The sequence below is a fragment of the Equus quagga genome, chromosome 15 (genome assembly GCF_021613505.1).
Source record: "Equus quagga isolate Etosha38 chromosome 15, UCLA_HA_Equagga_1.0, whole genome shotgun sequence".
NCBI classification, from domain to species: domain Eukaryota; kingdom Metazoa; phylum Chordata; class Mammalia; order Perissodactyla; family Equidae; genus Equus; species Equus quagga.
In genome coordinates this window covers 18,641,278-18,659,574 of record NC_060281.1, presented here as the reverse complement: position 1 = coordinate 18,659,574, position 18,297 = coordinate 18,641,278, and the positions used below count along the sequence as shown (strand labels likewise).

Here is an 18,297-nt window from a genome sequence, read left to right as displayed (position 1 = left end):
CACTGGGGTATGGGGGAAGAAGGCACATTGGGAAGAGTGTAGAGTGTGGGAGGTGAGGACCTAGAGAGGGTGAGCACATAAAACTCCAGAAATTTGGTTGCAAAGTGGAGCAGAGAGAGTGGAGAGTCTTCCCATGGATAACCTGCTTGGCTTTCACGTCATACACAGTATGTGCTGTGATATACATGGTTTTCTTTTTAAAAGGTACTAATTGTATTGTGTGGTAGGACAACATCAAGGAAATATCAAGAGGAAACCATACCTCCCACTAAACCTTGGCCAGTGGCTGGCTGACTAGACAAAAAAGAAGCCGAGGGCATATCTCCCTACGCCCTGCTCCCTGTGTTCTGGGGTACAGTCCATAAGCTCAGGAAGCTTTTGTGTGTGTGTGTGGGGGGGAGACTGGCCCTGAGCTAACATCTGTGCCCATCTTCCTCTATTTTATATGTGGGACACCTGTCACAGCATGGCTTGATGAGCAGTGTGTAGGTCTGCACCTGGGATCCAAACTGGCAAACTCCGGGGTGCCGAAGCGGAGGGTGCGAACTTAACCACTACGCCACCGGGCCAGCCCCTCAGGCAGCTACTTTTAAAACGTGTACTTCTCATCAAAATAGAGACTAGGCGAGAGACTGGAAATAGATATCCCATATATCGTTCTACTACTAGAGAATAATTGAAAGCAGAGTTGATGGCAGATGATGGATGGTAATACCAAATTTCAGGAGGAATTTCATAGCAAATTTCACCAGGATTATTACTCTTTGTTCATCTCTAGAAGGCACAGGGTTACAATAAGGATAGGATGTCGTCAGTGAGCTCCCTCCTGAATTGTAGAAATACAGATTAAAAATCCTCAAGTATAACTTCAAGAGCCTGTCTTCAGAGATCTGTATTTTCAACGGCAGTGGTAATAAGAGTTATCTTTGCCAACCTTATTCAATTAGATGACTCATCCCTCACACATGCAGAACTATAAGCTAAATATTTATTTAACACAAACACGAAACACAATACCAATTAAAGAACTGCCTTGAAAAATGCTTCTCTATTTAATTTTCCTTTGCCTTGAAACAAGGTCCTGCAGCAGCATTGTGTCAGGGTGGCTCAGCGCTATCAGATTACAGAGGAACGTTTGTTTGTACACAATGGGGGCAAGTTTTCCAAAACTTGGAAACACATGTGTGCAGCGTTGATAACATTTTATGCTTCTTTCTTGTTGTAAATCACTGGAGGATTTGAACCTTTAAGCAAGAGATTGCCATCTTTAGGAAAACACTGCGTTCCTAACTCTGCTCTTATCTTTTCTATCTTGCTACTTTCTGTGACCATATGAAGGGATTTCCCTAAGCCCTGGCCAAACAATGCTGGGGGTGCATTCCCTTTGGGATGGAGGGTGGCCGTGTGGTTGGCTGCAGTGCTGATGGCACGTCAGAGCCCTTGGGTGGAGGTTTGGTCCTTAAGCTCTGTGGTTCTACCCTTTATCAGATGAATTTCAAAATGACACTGGAGTATTTTAATAACAATAATGGACCAATCAGAGCAGTCTCTGGTCACTGTGCAGGATCAGGGGCCTGAGGGCCTTCATTGCTAGACAGTGAGGAGTGTGTGGGAGGTTTCCAAGGCGAGGGGCTGGGAAGCTACGGCAGAGGTGGGTGGGGGGCACTCTGGGCCCTCCGGGGGCAGCTATTTACCACTTGGTTTAAAATAGTCCAACATTTTAATAATCGGCAGCGCCATCCTCCCTGTTGTCTCCTCCTTTCATGCCCTCATCCACTCCATCTCCCTGAGACCAAGCATTGCTGTCTTCGGCCAGCGACTTCACTTCTCTTAAATTGTCTTTCCCCCCTAGTGATTACGTTAGACTTTAAGGAGAATGTGTGTGTACTATTCAAAATGAAAAAGATGTTATTTTTTTTTTTTCCAAATATACAGTACCCTGAGAAGTCATGGCCATTCCAAGATTTCCTGAATCTGGACATTCTGCCCAAATGAAGTCCTCACCTCATTATGAAAAGTATGTTCTAAAGGAAAACCTGATGACATTCTTCACTAGTCCTCGTCCTCCGTGGTTTCTTGTTGGTTTCTGACGTCATTTAGGGCCTCCTCCTTTGTGGCACCCCCTTTTCCCTCTCCTGTTCTCTCATCTCTCCAGTTTTTGTTCATTTCCCTCCTCCTTCTACGATTCCATCCTCCTCTTCCTACAACCGTCTCACTGAGGTCCTGCGAAAACCACTCCTGGGTCCTTGGCTTATCTCTCTTGACACCCTTTCTCTTAAGGAGCTTGTCCACTTCTAGAGTTTTAATTATTGATTTATGTGACAATTCCCAAAACTTTATGTCCACCCTGAGCTCTTTGCTAAATATTAGGAGCATCTCTCCAACATCTATTTCCACGTGGGTCTAATTCAGCTCATCTAAAGCTGTACGTGTCTTCTTCTCTCCCACTGCCATCTCCTAACCCATCTCTTCCCAGTTTTGCCAACTGCTGGTTTTATTTCCCAGTTTCCCAGGCCCATCACCCCACAGGTATCCTCGGACACAAGAATCCAGGGCAGGAATCAACCAGTCACTAAATGACTCCACCGCTGCTATTTATTTTCCTTGGCCACCACATCGGTTTGGACATCATCATCTCACATCTGGACAATTGCAGCAAGTTCCTGAATGAGCTTCCTCTCTCCTTTCTTCCCTGCTCAACAATCCAGCACACCATCAGCTGATCAACTTGCCTACAACGCTATTTTTCATAGATCGCTACTGTACCACATTCAAATACTTTAAACAAGCAAACGCCCAGAGAATATTTGGGCTAATTCACCTGGCTGGCCTGATCACACAACCTCATGTAAACCCAGATCCGCCACCCTATTCTTCCATAACACTTGGATGCAGAACAGGCTGACCCACTCATAAGCCTTTATTGTACCTTCTTTTGCAAAACACGTCATAAACATTAACAATAAATATTGATTCGATGGATTGCTACCTCTCAGCTTCTTCACATATTATTCTTGGCAACTGAAATGCTCTCTTCCTCCTTTCTGAGATTTACCCCTCATCTCAGGTCTTGCTTATTCATTAGTAACAACGACAATTGCTGTTGTTCACCAAGCCCTCGCTATGTGCCAGGCATTAGGCAAAGCACTGTGCGTGCACTAGTTTCATTTAATCCTTATATCCTCTATTGTTACAACTATCATCATCCCCATTTTGCAGATGAAGAAACTGAGGTTTGGGTAAATTAAGTAGCGCAACCCAGATCACACAGTAAGTAGTTGAGTCTGCGGCCGCAGTCTGAACTCAACCTTGATAGCACACTCTTTTTTCTTGTCTTCCCCAGAAATACATCTTTCTCCTGCAAACACTGCATTCCTGTGCTCAGCTGCTCCTCTGGCTCTGCCACATGGCTCTTTTGGCAGCACTATTGTGGTTTTGTAGCGTAGGAGAGTAATTCGGCGAACGGACTCTGAAGTCACGCTGCCTGAACTGGATTCCCTGCTCCACTACATGCTGGCTTTGTGTGCCTCAGCAGCTCACGTAGAACTGTGTGTCCCCTTATCTATAAAATAGGGATGATGATAGCACCCGAGGTATGGGATTATTGGAATAACTGAGTTAACAATCTTTGTTAGCACTGAGCGGAGCACCCAGCACATCGTAAGCACTCAATAAATATCTCCTGTTATTATGAAAACTCTCAGTGCCCATGCCTTGCCTCCCATTGGGAATATGAGCTATTAAAGGAAAGGACTCTCTGCCTTTGTAACTCTACAGCAAGTCTCTCCAGCACAGGTGCTTCCACGAAACTGTGATTTTAAAGACTTGACTCTTGTGACTGTCTTTTAGGAAACAGGCAGCAAGATTCCAATTATTTTAACAATCACATTCAGAATCATGCCATGTGAGCGGAAACACTGAGCTGGTAAATAACTCGCGAATTCAGTGTACGCAGTGCAGATATTTAACTCAGCAAGCCTTCCTTTTGCACGTATTCTGGGCCAAAACTTGTGGGCCCAGGGGAAACTGAGATAAGCTGAGGGAGGCCCTCCTAGTGCTCCCTATAAAGGAGACAAAGATTACACCAATGAGCAATGCAAACTTGAACTCTGTTGAGAAATGTCGGCGGGAGAAAGGTTCTAGGGGCACGTTTTATTATGTAAAAGCAGCCCTGATTTATTGTCCATCCATATCTAGATCGATCCAGAAAGTGGTGGACCATGCAAAGGATAGCTAGTATTTCTTTTTCCCCTTTTCCTTGAGATGGGGACACAACATGTTAAAGTGACGTTGAGTAAAATGCATAACCTCCCATGGTCATTTGGCACTGGAAGAGCACATCCTGTTTACCTAGAACATTTAATCTGATTTCGTAAAATCCACAAGTAACAGGGAGCCCAGAGCATCTGCAGTGAAGTCAACAGGGTTGTTCCGATTTAAATTCAAAAGGAAGTGCCATTGTCAACTCCTCTTCATTGTCACGTGCAGAGGTGAGAGGCGTCTGCCCCTGTCATAAACAGCAGCGGCCAGAATCCTGATGCGTGATGCTCACAGCTGCTCGCACTTCTGGCCCCAAATTTTTGGTCACATGAACGGGTGTTGCTTCTGCTTTTCAACTGAGCCACTTTATCTCTGACAGTCAGGACTCAGTGGTTCTCAACCCTAGTGGCATAAATGAATCACTTCAGAGATTAAAAAAATAATAGTAATAAATAGCAGGCCTGGGCCCCTTCCCCAGAAATTCTGATTCAATTGCTCCAGGAAAATCGCTGGGCACTGTTTTCTTTTTGGTCAGTTTCTGGGGTGCTACTAACAGGCAACAAGTATTACATTCTGCCAAAGTCTAGACCAGGCAATAGCTTGATTCCCAGAAAAACATCTTCCACGTTGCTACCAAACTGACAGAATCCAGTCAATCACCTTAATTCTCTATTCCACATGACTTTTATCCTCATATTACTGACCAAGAATGGGGCTGGAAAGCCAGAGATCTGGGTTTCTTCTCATTTCAGCACCCCAAAAGGACTCCTTGTGTGATGCTGGACAAACAACCTCCAAAGCTCTCGTTTTTGTGTTCCATAAAATGGGACTAGGAGAGCTGCTTCCCCCGGGGGCCTGGTGAAAGCAGAGGAAGACTGTCAGGGGGCCAGCTCCATGCAGGAGGGTGAAATGGCTCATCACGGTAGCCGGGGATCAGGAGAAGGGATCAAGGCAAATTTAACAGCATGGTCAAGAAAGTGCTCCAGAATGCCCCAAACCAGCAGGACCAAGTGGCCCTCTGGTTTGGGGTGGAGAAAGCTTGGCAAAAGCAAGAAAATACCACATAGCAATTGAAAGTATTTTCTAATTATTCTTTGGTTTGACATCTATCCATCTATCTAGTTAATTTCCTTTTATTTTATTTTTTTTCCCCTTTCATTTCCAGAACAAAGCTGCCTTTGATGGCCTTCAAGAGAGAAGCCCAAACCTCTAGTTGGAAAATCTAGAGTTTAATCCATGAGAAGTTGTCATGGATATTATTAATTTTAAAGCCAAAACCGACACAAAGATAATAATGGTAAAAAATGAGTAAAACTCTTTCAGACTTTTCTAAGTGCTAAAAGAGCTGTTCACACTCTGCATGTATCATTTTATCTTTCCACTGAGTGGCAGGTATTGTTAAGGATCAATACGTGAATCTGACAGTGAGAATTTATTGTATTCCTGTCTGCCCTGGCTGGCCCTAAGAGCTGGGAAGACAGAAAATAAGTCATTTAACTGGTAAGATATGGGACAAACTCTTGACAGGATAATTTTGGGGAAAAAAAGAGTGCTGTGTAGGGGGGTGTGGGGCTTGAAAAACTGTTAGAGATAGTCTCTTACAGGATGAATAGATTCCTGCATTATTCATGCAATTCAAAAACGAAAGACTGAAAACATCAGCCCTTTGTGAGAGGAAAAACTGAGCTGCCATGAAGTGGCGCGGCCTGGCTTCCTACGGAGGATAAGAAAACATCATTTAAGCAAGCCACACATCTTAGAGCTTTTCCTCCCTTCCAGAACGCCCCAAGCAAGCCTACCCAGCTCTGAATCCCTGCTCTCTTCCTGACCTCCTGCCCAGCACTGTCTGCAAGCCCCTTTCCTCTCTCATGAGTGGGAGGCAGCGGCTTCCATTTCACATTTCGGGGATCGCCCCTTGCCCCAGGGCTGCCTGGGAGCTGAGAGAATATCCGTACTCCTCCCGGTGTAGGAGGATGCAGCCTCCCCTTCATCAGCACAGCTGCGACCCGGCTGCCTGGCCGTGGAAATGCTCACATAGTAATTCACCAATGCTCTGGTCTTTATGGTATTTTCTGGCTCAGGGATGGGAAAATTCACTAAAAAAACCAACCGAACAAACAAACAAAATAGCTCTCTTAGTTATAGAGCAAACCATAAAAAGATCCCAGCTCAGTGCCTGATAACCTCCCTAAATACAGTCTCAACTTGACTAATCGGCTGCACAATGCTCTTGACCAGACATGCTTAACGCTCACCACATACATGTCACAGCTATCTAAGAGAAAGTCAGGCAAAGAAGATCATAACTGGACAATGTTGTAAAGGGGTGTCAAAGTGACTGAGGTGCCCCTGAGGTCTTGCTGCAAAGGGAGACAGACCACAGTGGGAGAAATGCCTGTTACCTGTCTAGCAGCGCAGTCCCCAGGCCAGCTCCGACTCTGATCAGACGCCTAGAAGCTTCCAGGTCTCCACTACGAGGCCATTTGCGCTCCTAAAAGGCCTCACAGCCAGTGAAGGGAGAGCCAAGTGGGACTCATTGTGAGGGTTTGGGCAGGACTGGCAGCTCCACGCCACGCTCCGCCTCACCCCTGACCGGTGGCTTCCCTGCCGTGGTCCTCGGAGCCTCACAGAGCCATCTCGACAATGAGCGTTGCTGCTGTTTGAAAAACAAGCAGTGATTTCCTGGTCCTCTTCCCCGGATGGCGTGTGCGACTTCCCTCACGCCCATGGGAAGTCCTTCAGATCCTTCTTATCTGGAAACGTCTCCACTGAGTGGCCAGACTTGTTTAGCCAATACCCCTAGTTCTTGCTTTCCTTTCTCTGAAGAAAAAATCAAAAAATGAAACCAGAGCAAACCCAAAATGGGTTAGAACTAATGAGTGGCGTCGGGGGCCTGGTTTAAACCTTTGAAAGATGTCTACTAAATTAGATTGTGATTTCCGAGGAGAAGGGAAATTAAAATTATCCATGAGTTCCTTGTCTCCAGAAGTGTCAAGGTCAGAGAAATAAAAATCCCTGGAGTAGAAGACCTCAAGAAGTCAGTTGGTCCTAGCTCTGGGCTGCAGGGGGCGCTGTACTTTAAATATGCCACATGAAGGAGGCGTCTAATTCTCCCAGATTTCCAGGGGAATTCTATGAATATTTGTGCATCAGACTATATATTCTGTGACACTATAAAGTTATCATCTCAATAACACTAACATTTAAAGATGAGGAGATACACGGAAAAGGGCCATTTGGCAGGCTGCAAATTGTTGCATTTAAAGATGAATTATAATCAGAGTTTTTTAGCTGGAAGTGACCCTACCATCCTCATTTTACAAGTGAGGAAACTGAGGCCCAAGGAGAAACAGTGACTTGCCAAGCTGAGAACACAGAGGGGAAATAATAGATTATCGCTCATTGTTCTTGGACCTCAGTGTGGAGAATGCTGTTCAGTTGCCTGCTCTAGAGCCCGGCCCGCGGAAAGTCTAATGAAGGAGGCCCGGCCTGGAGCCAGGACACTGCATTGTGGCTAATTGGTGGGTGTGATGCAGGTAGTCCCAAGACTGTATTTCAAGAAACCCTCGGAATGCGACAGCAAGGTCTCCAGTGTCACACGGCAGGGATTCAGACTACAGCCCCATAGATTTCTATTTATGTGGCCTTGTGCACATTACGAGACCTCACTGAGACTCAGTTTCATGATGCGTGAAAGTAGATGACATCGCTGCTAAGCTCATAGGCCCCACGAAAGCCTGGCGTAGAAGAGCCTGAGAGCTGTTCGTCCCTCTCTGGGGACCTGGGCTCTAACCCTCCAAGCTCACGTGCTTTCGCTGTGCCACACGGGCTCCCTCTCCTTGCCCGCCTTCGCCTCTGGCCAAGGCCATCGCCCTTACACATGTCAGCAACTCTCAGTAGCTCTCAGGCTTGAGACAAAAGTTAAGTATTTTAGCAAAAAGAGGATGTACCTTCAAAATATTATTATTCTGCTTCTTGATACTGATACTCAGCTGTATTCTTCACCTGACTCCATGCTGTCATTGGGAGATGCTCGTCTTGTCCACCCGCAGCTGACCCTCCACTTCCTCTCCGCTGCCAGCCCGGGTCAGGCCATGTGCTCAGGGGGTGCACCAGGGTTGGTCTAAAACATGGTGCTCTCCTTCTCCTTGCTGGACACTGGGGTATGCTTGGACATGTGGCACATTACCTCTGGGTTTATGGTTAGTGGCACAATAAAGGGCCTTATTATTTAATCCTGTCTTAACCGGGCTTTCTGTTATTTGTCACTAAAAGCTACTATAGTAAAGTGGTGAATCACCATGAAAAATAAATCTTTTGATTCTATATGAAACACTACCCTTGGCCTCAAAAAAACCAGGAAGAATATTAAGACACATACGCACAGAGCCAAACAGTTTAAACCATATTCTAAAATATTCCAAATTAATTTCTTATGCTAGATATTTGTGGTATTGACTTTTTCTATAGGAAATGGACAAAGACACCCCAGATTCTTTCTTACACTAGAAGTCTATAATATTAAATATAAGTAGTAAAGAAGCACCTGCGTCTTGGAAGCCCAGAGGAGCCTGGAAGATAGGAGTGTGGACTCCAGATCTGCTCACTACCAGTTCCATGGAAACTTAACAGGTTATTTAATATTTCTGTGCCTCAGTTTCCTTGTCTGTAAAATCAGAGTAATAATGATGCCTACCTCAGGGCTGTCTTGAAGATTAAATGTGGTAAATACAAGTGAAAATGTTGAGACCAGTGCCTGGCACAGCGTGAGCATGTGGAGATGTTGGCTCTTGTTGCATGAATTTGCTATTGTCTTTGCCTGTGCTTTCTGCTAGCTTTGCCTCTGGCTCCACATGGATTGGCACCTTGAAGATGCCTCTGAAATATATCCTGTCTCTGTGGTAAGGTTTGGTTCCTTTGGGGGAGACTTGAGTGGCTTAGTATTAATGTAGATGAATGATGCCAGAAGTGTTGGGGAGGGATGAAGAAAATGTAGGAGGAAATTGGACATGAACGTGGCGGCAGAGGACACTAAAAGAACTTTGCAGGCGGACAGCAACAACGTAGGGGCACTTGACTTGGTTACATCTCGTCTTAAGAAGTACCATGCCGTCACAGGGAGCCCCTGGGGAAATGCTCATTCTACAAGGCTCTGTCTTTTTTCTAGCTTGCATTGCATTGGGCAGCCAGGCGCAGTTGGCTCTCTGACATAGAATGGGGCTTTGTCAAGGTGGCTGTCCTTTTGCTTCTCTGGGGAGCAATTCCTCTCTCACCCATGGGCCTGTTTGTTGCTAGGAACACTCTGCGCTTATTGCACTCACTTTGCCATGAAAACAAAGGCAAATAGAAAATGGAACCACCATATGGTCTTGGCTGCAGCCCAGACTTAACCGCTGATGGGAAGAATTTGCCCTATTGCAGCTACAGCTGCAAGTGGCTGTGGCCGAGGCCCTTCTCCTGAATTCTAAGATGTTGGCGTTGGTGGCAAGTTGGACCCCAATTTTTTCAACCAGATTGCAGTGGTGCAGCCAGAGGAACCAATTCCGCAGTCATGTTTTCTATGTTTGTGTTAGCATGTGGTGTCTCTCAGGATTTGTGGGTATAACCTCATTGGAGACAGAGCTATTTTCTCTGACAGAAATGTCGGCGCCAAAGAAATGTGCATTTGCCTGCACGCTCTATACTGTTTGACCCCTTGCCCATCCCCCTTCTTCTCCTAGCTAACTTTTAGTCTCCCTTTGAGTTGCAGAGGTTATTTCTTCCAAGAACCCTCCCAGCCCTCCCAGCCCGGGCCAGTGTTCCTTCTCCCTGATCCCATCCGACCAGGTACGCGTGTTTTTACCGCACTGCATTCCAACGATTATTTTGATGCATTGATTGTAAGCACCTTGAGGGCAGGAACTGGTCTACATCAAACACGCGTGTATAGTGTCCACCTACACTCGACCCTCTGGTGCTCCCATCCCAAGCAGGAGCAATGGAGCACACAGTCAAGGTGAAAGTCCTTCCAGGGGCCTACAAGGCCTGCACCATCAGCACCCCTGCCCTCCATCATTCTTCCCTGAATTCTTTTCCTACTTCTCCCCACGTTGCTCTAGCCACACTGGCCTCCTTGCAAGCCAGGCACAATTCCATCCCAAAGTCCTCACACTTGCTGTTCTCTCAGCCTGGAATGTTCTTTGCCCAGACATCCTCCAGACTCACTCCTTCACCTCATTCCCACCTTTGCCCAAACATCACTTTCTTAGTGAGGACTTTGCTGACTGCCATATTTCACATTCCAGCCCTCCCAATCCTCCTTCGCTGATTAATTTTTTCCATATCACCTGTCACCTCTAATGCACCATAATATACTTGTTAATTTTATTTATCGGCTGTCTCCGCCTTCCATGCCCCCACACCAGAATATAAACTCTCTGAGGGTGGAGATGCCTATTTGGGTCACTAAAGAAGAGTATTTGAAAGTGTAGTACACATCAAAGTTACAAATGCCACAGTATCAGGATATAGCCAGCAGAAGTGTATACAAAAGTGCAAGATGTTTCCACTTGTAAAACACTCCCACCTCCACATCTTGGCAGAAGAAGCCCTGTACTTTTTTCAAGCTACAACCAAATTTTGGTGACCCTTTTGACCCAATGTGGCCCAGGGTCAGCTCGCTTTTGGTATTTCTATATCGAGGCCAAGGAAATTCCCCTCTGGCACTGACCTGTCCCCATGCGAGGAAGGAACCAACAAGTAATCGGGCAGTTTTATAATATGCAAATAGTCTTATTCTTATCTTTTATGTGTATACCTTGGCAGAGTCTCTGCTAATTGGAGTTGGTCGTATTCACGCTTGGCTGCCGCCTCTCAGGTTCTATTTGCACTCTCTGTTGTGGACCAATTCCACCAACAGACGGAGTTAACCATGCTTTCTCTGTGCATATATCTCTCAGATATTTATATTATTTTGCTATGGAAGATCCCAAAGCTCCATCTTTTGAACCCATTGGATATAGTTGACAGCCCTGTTCTACACACCATCTTAGGCCTCCAGTGATGGCCCTAGCTTCTGTCAGAAACCCAGAGCACCCTCCAAATGGAGCCCTGTTTAAGACTCTCCCAAGCACTACCTTCCCTGCCTTTTCCCAGAAGAGAGAGGGACGGCATATGGGGAAATGGAGGTAGATTTAGGATGTGGCTCTATAGAGGTGTCATCAACAGCCCTCTCTTGACCTTTGTTGACATTTTCTTGTGGAGGGTTGACCATCAATGGCCTGTGAGCCATCCCCAGCCTTCAGATTCTACCTTCAGTTCTCACAGGTGACTTGCCATCCATGGAGTAGGAAGTACTTACTGATGCCCATGGCATGACATATGCTACCCACATGCTGCAGCCATAATGCACATGATATCAGAGTCATTGATTGACCAAATTTGTCATTACCTCCTCCTCCTTCAGTCTCCCCCCAAGCCCCAGCCAGTATCATGGATGGAAAAGAGCAGGGAATTTGAGGTCATGGGCATTCCTTCTTGGCTTGGTCTGGGAAGAAATCTAGTTAGAGGAAAGTTGCATTTCTTCTAAAGTGCACAAGTTCTTTTGTCCATGCACACTAGGTAGTCACTCCTGTTCTAACTTCTGCTCCTTGATTGTGCCTGCTGGGTACAGGTTCTCTACAGCAGCAGATGTCACATGCCTCGGGTAACAGCCAGGGTGACCTGCAACATCTGGCAGACCCTAGTTCGAGCCTGCAAAGCCTGGTCCGCCTAAGGGCACGTCCATGCAGATTCCACTGCTCTCTACTGTTTTCAGAAACTCAGCATTTCCTTTGACACCAAAAGAAAGGTTCTTCCACTTTTCCCCTGATTATAGAGGTAATTTCCTCAGAATTTATCAAGTCTATTAGTGAACAGCCATGATGCCAAAATCACTAGACAAATATAAGGTGAAGAGTCATTCATGCCAAGAGAAAAATCAGAATCAAATAATTCTAGAGTGTGGGGGCCGGGGATCACTCGTTCCAGCTACCTCATGTCAGAGGGAAGTTGAGCAGCTTAACCAAGGTCACAGCACCCGTCAGTGTCAGAGCCAGAATCAGAATTTAGGTCTTTGGTCTCTCATGCAGGACTCTTAACATTACGCCGTGGTGCCCACCCACAACCCTCCAGATACTGTGAAGATAGCTTTTCCTTCTACCTCTAAATTGGGACCATCCCACAGCTACAGGTAGGGTGCTTAACCCTATACATAATGTTTAGATGGAGCAATGATTTCTGAGTAGAGACAGAGGCAATATTACACTGGTGTGAAACTTGTAGCCTTTTCTTTATGATGCCTGGTTCACAATTTAGTTAGTGCCAGAAATGATGCTCTAAATAAATCAGCGCAATTTTTCCAGTGCCTATGTTCTTTCATGGAAGAAGATTAAATGATTCTTTCTAAGACATTAGAATACAGCTGAACCAAAAGTGGAGGCAATGGCACCATAGTGGTCTGAAAAATATGGTACCAGCTGACATCAGGAGTGTAGACTCTCACCTCTGTGGCAGGATTTGAGAAGCAACAGAAAAACCTGTGTCCACCCGCCCCAAATTCCTAAACTGACACTTTTAGAGACTAATTCCTTTAAGTGAAGGAACTCTTCTCTGACTCAAATACTATTGAAATGTTGACATATTGCCCATTTCTAATGAGTTGCGTATATGCATGAATTAGTTTAAGTCATCAAAGAGGCTTTAATATGGAAGAGTGTAGAGAACACAGGAGGGCAATGAGGTCTGAGGGAGGTGGGGAGCAATGGGGGGATGGTATTTTAGAAAGCATCTCTTACCTGTGCCTGAGGGCAAACGTACAGCTTATTCATTAGAATCATCCTGCTAATTGTTGCTGGAATTGCCACAATCACATCGCCTGACAATCCTATTATTTATGTTAGTTTTCTCACTCCTCAAAATCACCATTTTACACCTTTTCATCTCTCCTCAACCTTAGCCCTGGCCTTCCCTCGTACTTCACTGAGAACACAAAATCGATCAAGTGGGAATGCTCATCTTCCTACACACAAGCTTTCAACCCTCCTGCACCTGCACGCCGTCTTTGACCTTTCCTCTGGTTTGGGTTTGAGAGGATGACAAGTCCCTGCTCCTGGGAATGGCCTGCCTCTTCCTCCACTTGGCTCTGGGTCCCGTTTCCTCCAACTTCCTCAGCACTGGACCAGTCTCATCAGCACACAAGCATGCTCTAAATTTTCTCTTTAAAATCCTCCCTTTGACATACATCTCTTTCCTCATTGACTGCAACATTTCTCTGCTCCCCTCCGCAGCAAATCTTGACCAAAGAGCAGAACACACAGATTTTGTCTCTACTTCCGCATCCCTCTTCTCTGGCCCCAAAGTCAGTGAAATCAGTCTTCCTCCCCTAGTACGGCCCAAAGCAGCTCTCATGGTGGTCTCCATGGCTTCCATGTCACCATGGTCAGCGGTCATTTGCTGTTCTCATCTTCTTTAGTCCTGCAGACTGTTTGACAGAGTTGGCCACTCCCTCCTTCTTGAAACCCCATATTCTTCTGGCTTCTGTGGCACCCACTCTTCCGATGTCCCTCCTTCTCCACCCATCCCTCCTCTCTGTTTCTTTGGTGGCCTTTCTTCCTCTACCTGATCTCTAAAATTGACATGCCCTGGGCTTGGCCTAGGGTCCCAGAGTCCTTTTTCACCTGTACTTTCTTCCAAGCTGACCTCATTTGGCTCCACACTTGAAAAAACATTCATGAATAAGGGAAAAACAAAGATATTTTTAGACATGCAAAGACTGAAAGAATTGGTATCTCTCTGGCCCTGGATGAAAGGACCATTAAAATAGGATTAAAGAAAAGAGTTTGTGCCATGGGTCCTTTTGGGTCTCTGGTGAAGCCTGTGGACTCCCTCTCAGAACAATGCTTTTAAATGCATAAAACAAAATACATAAGATTACAAAAGAAAATAATTATATTGAAATACAGTTATCAAAATGTTAAAACAATGTGAGAGGAAGATTAGCATGGATGTTAACTCAGGGTAAACCTTCCTCAGCCAAAAAAAAAAAATATATATATATATATATCAAAACAATGTAATTTAGTGATATATTTATTTCTTTATTAGTCTATTCAACTAAAAGATTTAATGAGGCAGGTTTAATAACTATCACAAGTTTTAGGTGGTGATCAGAGTAAACTGGATTCTGAGGATCTGCAAGATAGTAATGTGATATAAGAATATCTGTGATTTCTATTGATGACAAAGCCACAGGTACTGCTAATCCTGCTGTGGTTTATCACCCATGTTCCTCATTAAAGGAAATCTTAAATTTCAATTAAAGGTTAGTGAAAATAAAAGTATATTTTTTCTCACTCAAGTTCATGGACCCCCTGAATTTTATTCATGTAGCATCTATGAACCTAGGTTAATATATTTAAGACAGTAGGAAATCGAACCCTCAAGAACCAAAAGTTTAAAAACTGTTTTTTTTAACTATCAGTTTTTTAAATTATTAGTTAAAAATTACTAATTTGGATTTGAGATTATAAAAGAAAATATAAAATACTAGGTAACTGAAAAGGAACATAAAATAGGTGTTCAATTAATACTTTTAATTTAATTTAATTTTTTTTAAAGATGGGCACCTGAACTAACATCTGCTGGCAATCTTGTTTTTTCTGTTTCTCCCCAAAGCCCCCCAGTACATAGTTGTATATTCTAGCTGTGAGTGCCTCTGGTTGTGCTATGTGGGACGCCGCCTCAGCACGGCCTGATGAGCAGTGCTAGGTCCGTGCCCAGGATCCGAACCAGTGAAACCCTGGGCCGCTGAAGCAGAGTGTGAGAACTTAACCACTCGCCAGGGCCGGCCCCTAATACTTTTTTAATGAATAAGTGAATTCAGGGGAGTTTTGTTTGACCTCCCGTCTCTTTTTCAGCTGGCTAGGATATGCACCATCAGGGGAATCCAGTAGTTCCAAAATCACACTTGCAGCATGGTTTCAGTTCTAACACACTGTGCACATTGCTGCCTCCTGTATGCCCTGCTGCTTGCCGACAGGCTCACAGGAGTCCCCCTACGTGTATGGGGAGGTATGCCACCATCTTAGCCAAAGAGTAAAAGTAATTTCTGAGATAGAGCTGGAAATCCCCAGCACGGAACAGATGCTCAATGAATTGTCCAAGACCTACAATATGAAGGTAACACTAATAGGTCAAAGTCACCTTCTGGTAAACCCGAGAAGGCCATCTCTGTGGTAAAAAATTGCCACCCCTGAAGCGTACGCCACCTCCCTCCAGTGTCACTGCTCTTTGGCTCCTGCTTCATGTCTGTTGTGTCCCTCTGCTAACACTTCCCTCAATCCTTCAGAGCAATGATGTGTTCTTTTCAAAATGCCCTTTCGAGAAAACATAATAAGTCAGGCACAATGACAATGTTTGCTTGAGAGAGAAATAGGAAAAAGACTGGCTGACGCCTGTGTCTATGAAGAACAACAATGGTTCTGAAATTCAGCCCCAAAAAAGGGCCTAAAATAAGCTTGCTGAGGAGAAGCATAAAGTTGGAGGCAGCGGTGGGGAGAATGGAAAATGAAGTACAAATGAAAATTAATCAGAATTTCTGAAGTTCAGCTCCCTGGGGAGAAGGAAGAATGCGCCTCTCAAAAGCATGGAGATGCAGAATGCTGAAAACGACAGAGCTCGTGACCCAGCTTTGGGGAAAGTAAACAGTTGATAATTAGCAAGATCTTGTTAGATCACGAACACCACTTTTTATTTTACCTGTAGCGGATCACTTTTAAAGAAAACGGAAGGGCACGTAATTCCCAGATACTAGACACATTACATGGTAAACCAGCTCCTGCTCAGAACACCTTGCTTATTTTAGTATTGGGGAAAAGCATGAGTTGTTCGAGTGGGTTACTATAGATTCATTGAATTCTATGTGTCCCCAAATGGAAGCTGTGGGTGAGCCACTGCTTTGACACTATCTTCTTTCACCAGTCTGTTGTGTTTCATGCTGTTACAGCAAACTCTGAGAGTCTGTCTGACCTTCTAGTTGGCTTGGTGACCTAGTTGGTAAACCCAAAGGTTAGTTGCTCTGGGTTCTAGCTTTTACTTTTTGAGTTTTCCAGAAACGGATGGGGTAAGAGATTAAGCGCAGGTGTTTACAGTGGCTGCTACTGCCCTTTGAAGTGGCCCAGAGTTGTGCAGATGGTCACCTTGCTGCATGGAAGTTGCCCAGCACTCCATAGTTCTGATGGCCTATCCGAGGACAATGAGGGGGTCCAGCTTTCCATGTGCGAGACTAAGTACATTGCTTTCTATAATTAAAGTCTGCCTCTCAGGACCACTAAACTGTTTTTCTGTTTTGTTTTGCTTTGTTTTGTTTTGTTTTTGAGGAAGATTAGCCCTGAGCTAACTGCTGCCAATCCTCCTCTTTTTTGCTGAGGAAGCCTGGCCCTGAGCTAACATCTGTGCTCATCTTCCTCTACTTTCTATGTGGGACGCCTGCCACAGCATGGCGTGCCAAGCGGTGCCATGTGCGCACCTGGGATCCGAACCAGCAAACGGGTGAACCCTGGGCTGCTGAGAAGCGGAACGTGCGAACTTAACTGCTGCACCACCAGGCTGGCCCACCACTAAACTGTTTTTAGACCTGATACATAGTACACAAAACAGAGCTACAGATCAACAATTACATGATTATGCCAGGCCCACGTCCCTTGAGTTTGCCTCGTCTGACCTAGAACACTAAGAAAGGGAAAAATCACATATATTTTTAGTCTTTTCCTGAATTCCTCAAATGTTGTTCCATTTCCTATTTTATTTACGGCCAGTAAGACGTGGCCTTTGTGTTTGACGCGGCAGTATGTGCACACGCAGAGGATGTATTTCTGCCTGGGACTCTTTATTTGAACTTGTTGGGCTCTCATTAAATATGGGCACTCTTATGAATGACCTCTGGCCCTTGGATCACTTACTAGTCTAAATTAGAAATATTCCCATATTGTCCCTTATACATCATGTGCCTGCTCAGGGATTATTTATGTGTACTAACAGGGGCAATATTTAAGTAGACTTCTGTGTTTACAATCATAAAATTTTCCCATGAAGCATGTAATGACCTAAAGAGAGACAACTGGTGCCCTAAACACACTAATACACACACACACACGCTTGTGTACACCCATACTACATACTACATACATACACCCCTGCTTCTCTGCATTGCCAAATACAGCGAGGAAGGCAGCAGCCAGCACACACAATTCTGGACCACGGAGGCCTCTGGCATATTTGACATCTGGACCACATCTTTTATTAACTTCTCCCTCTTTTATATGAGAATATTATTTTCAGTGATAATCCTTATTTTCTTGGTTAAGTCTTTAGGTTGAAAACAGTCAACTAAAAAAATTAAACATTTCACTTTTAAATATTATCAAAATTCGGTAAGTGTGAACTCTTACCAAACAGTATTTGCCAAACAGAAAGAGAACACCTTGCAGGTTGCTCTCTCCTTCACTGTTTGAAATTTTAAACACACATAAAAACTCTATGCGGTCCCATAGAATGACAGAGTTGAAGCAGCTCCTGTTCAGTTTGTTTATCTATACAACCACCACGCTAGGATTGCTTATTTTTAATCTACTCTTTAAATGTGGGGACATATCATACCCCAGGGGCGAGAGCCACTTCGAGCAAGCTCAGACAGTTCCAAACTGCGAGGAACTTATTTGGGGAAAGAAGCACAGGTCGCTGAGGCCCTGTGTGTCAGGAGTCACTCTCTGAGAGTTGTGTGAACTAACTTCTATGCAGAATACAATATTTATTAAAAGATAAGTAATAAAAATATGGTAATTAGGAGCTTATATTACTGAAACTTAGCAGCGATGGCAGCAATTATTTAGAACTTAGACCAATAAAAGATTTGTTAGGAAGAGTGTTTTCTCACTGACATTGTTTGGAATTGCCACCACGTGGTGATAATTTTATTGTTTAAAGACTTTTAGTTGGTTTTGTTATTGATTTTAAGTTCTG

At 44.6% G+C, this 18,297-nt stretch overlaps 1 protein-coding gene across 6 annotated transcripts in view; it reads right to left on the bottom strand.

The window, feature by feature from the left end:
• The window catches only part of ADGRF5 (adhesion G protein-coupled receptor F5), a 101,380-nt gene that overhangs the window by 65,254 nt on the left and 17,829 nt on the right, over positions 1–18,297 (bottom strand). For 2 of the 6 annotated variants that reach the window (XM_046639724.1, XM_046639721.1), the window contains exon 1: positions 6,663–6,940. The exons of 1 other annotated variant lie outside the window; for it this stretch is intronic. The gene's annotated coding sequence lies outside the window, so the exon portion shown is untranslated. Of the gene's footprint in view, positions 1–6,662; positions 6,943–18,297 lie in introns of those variants that run through there. 3 more of the 6 variants (XM_046639723.1, XM_046639718.1, XM_046639725.1) reach the window with 3 other exon arrangements.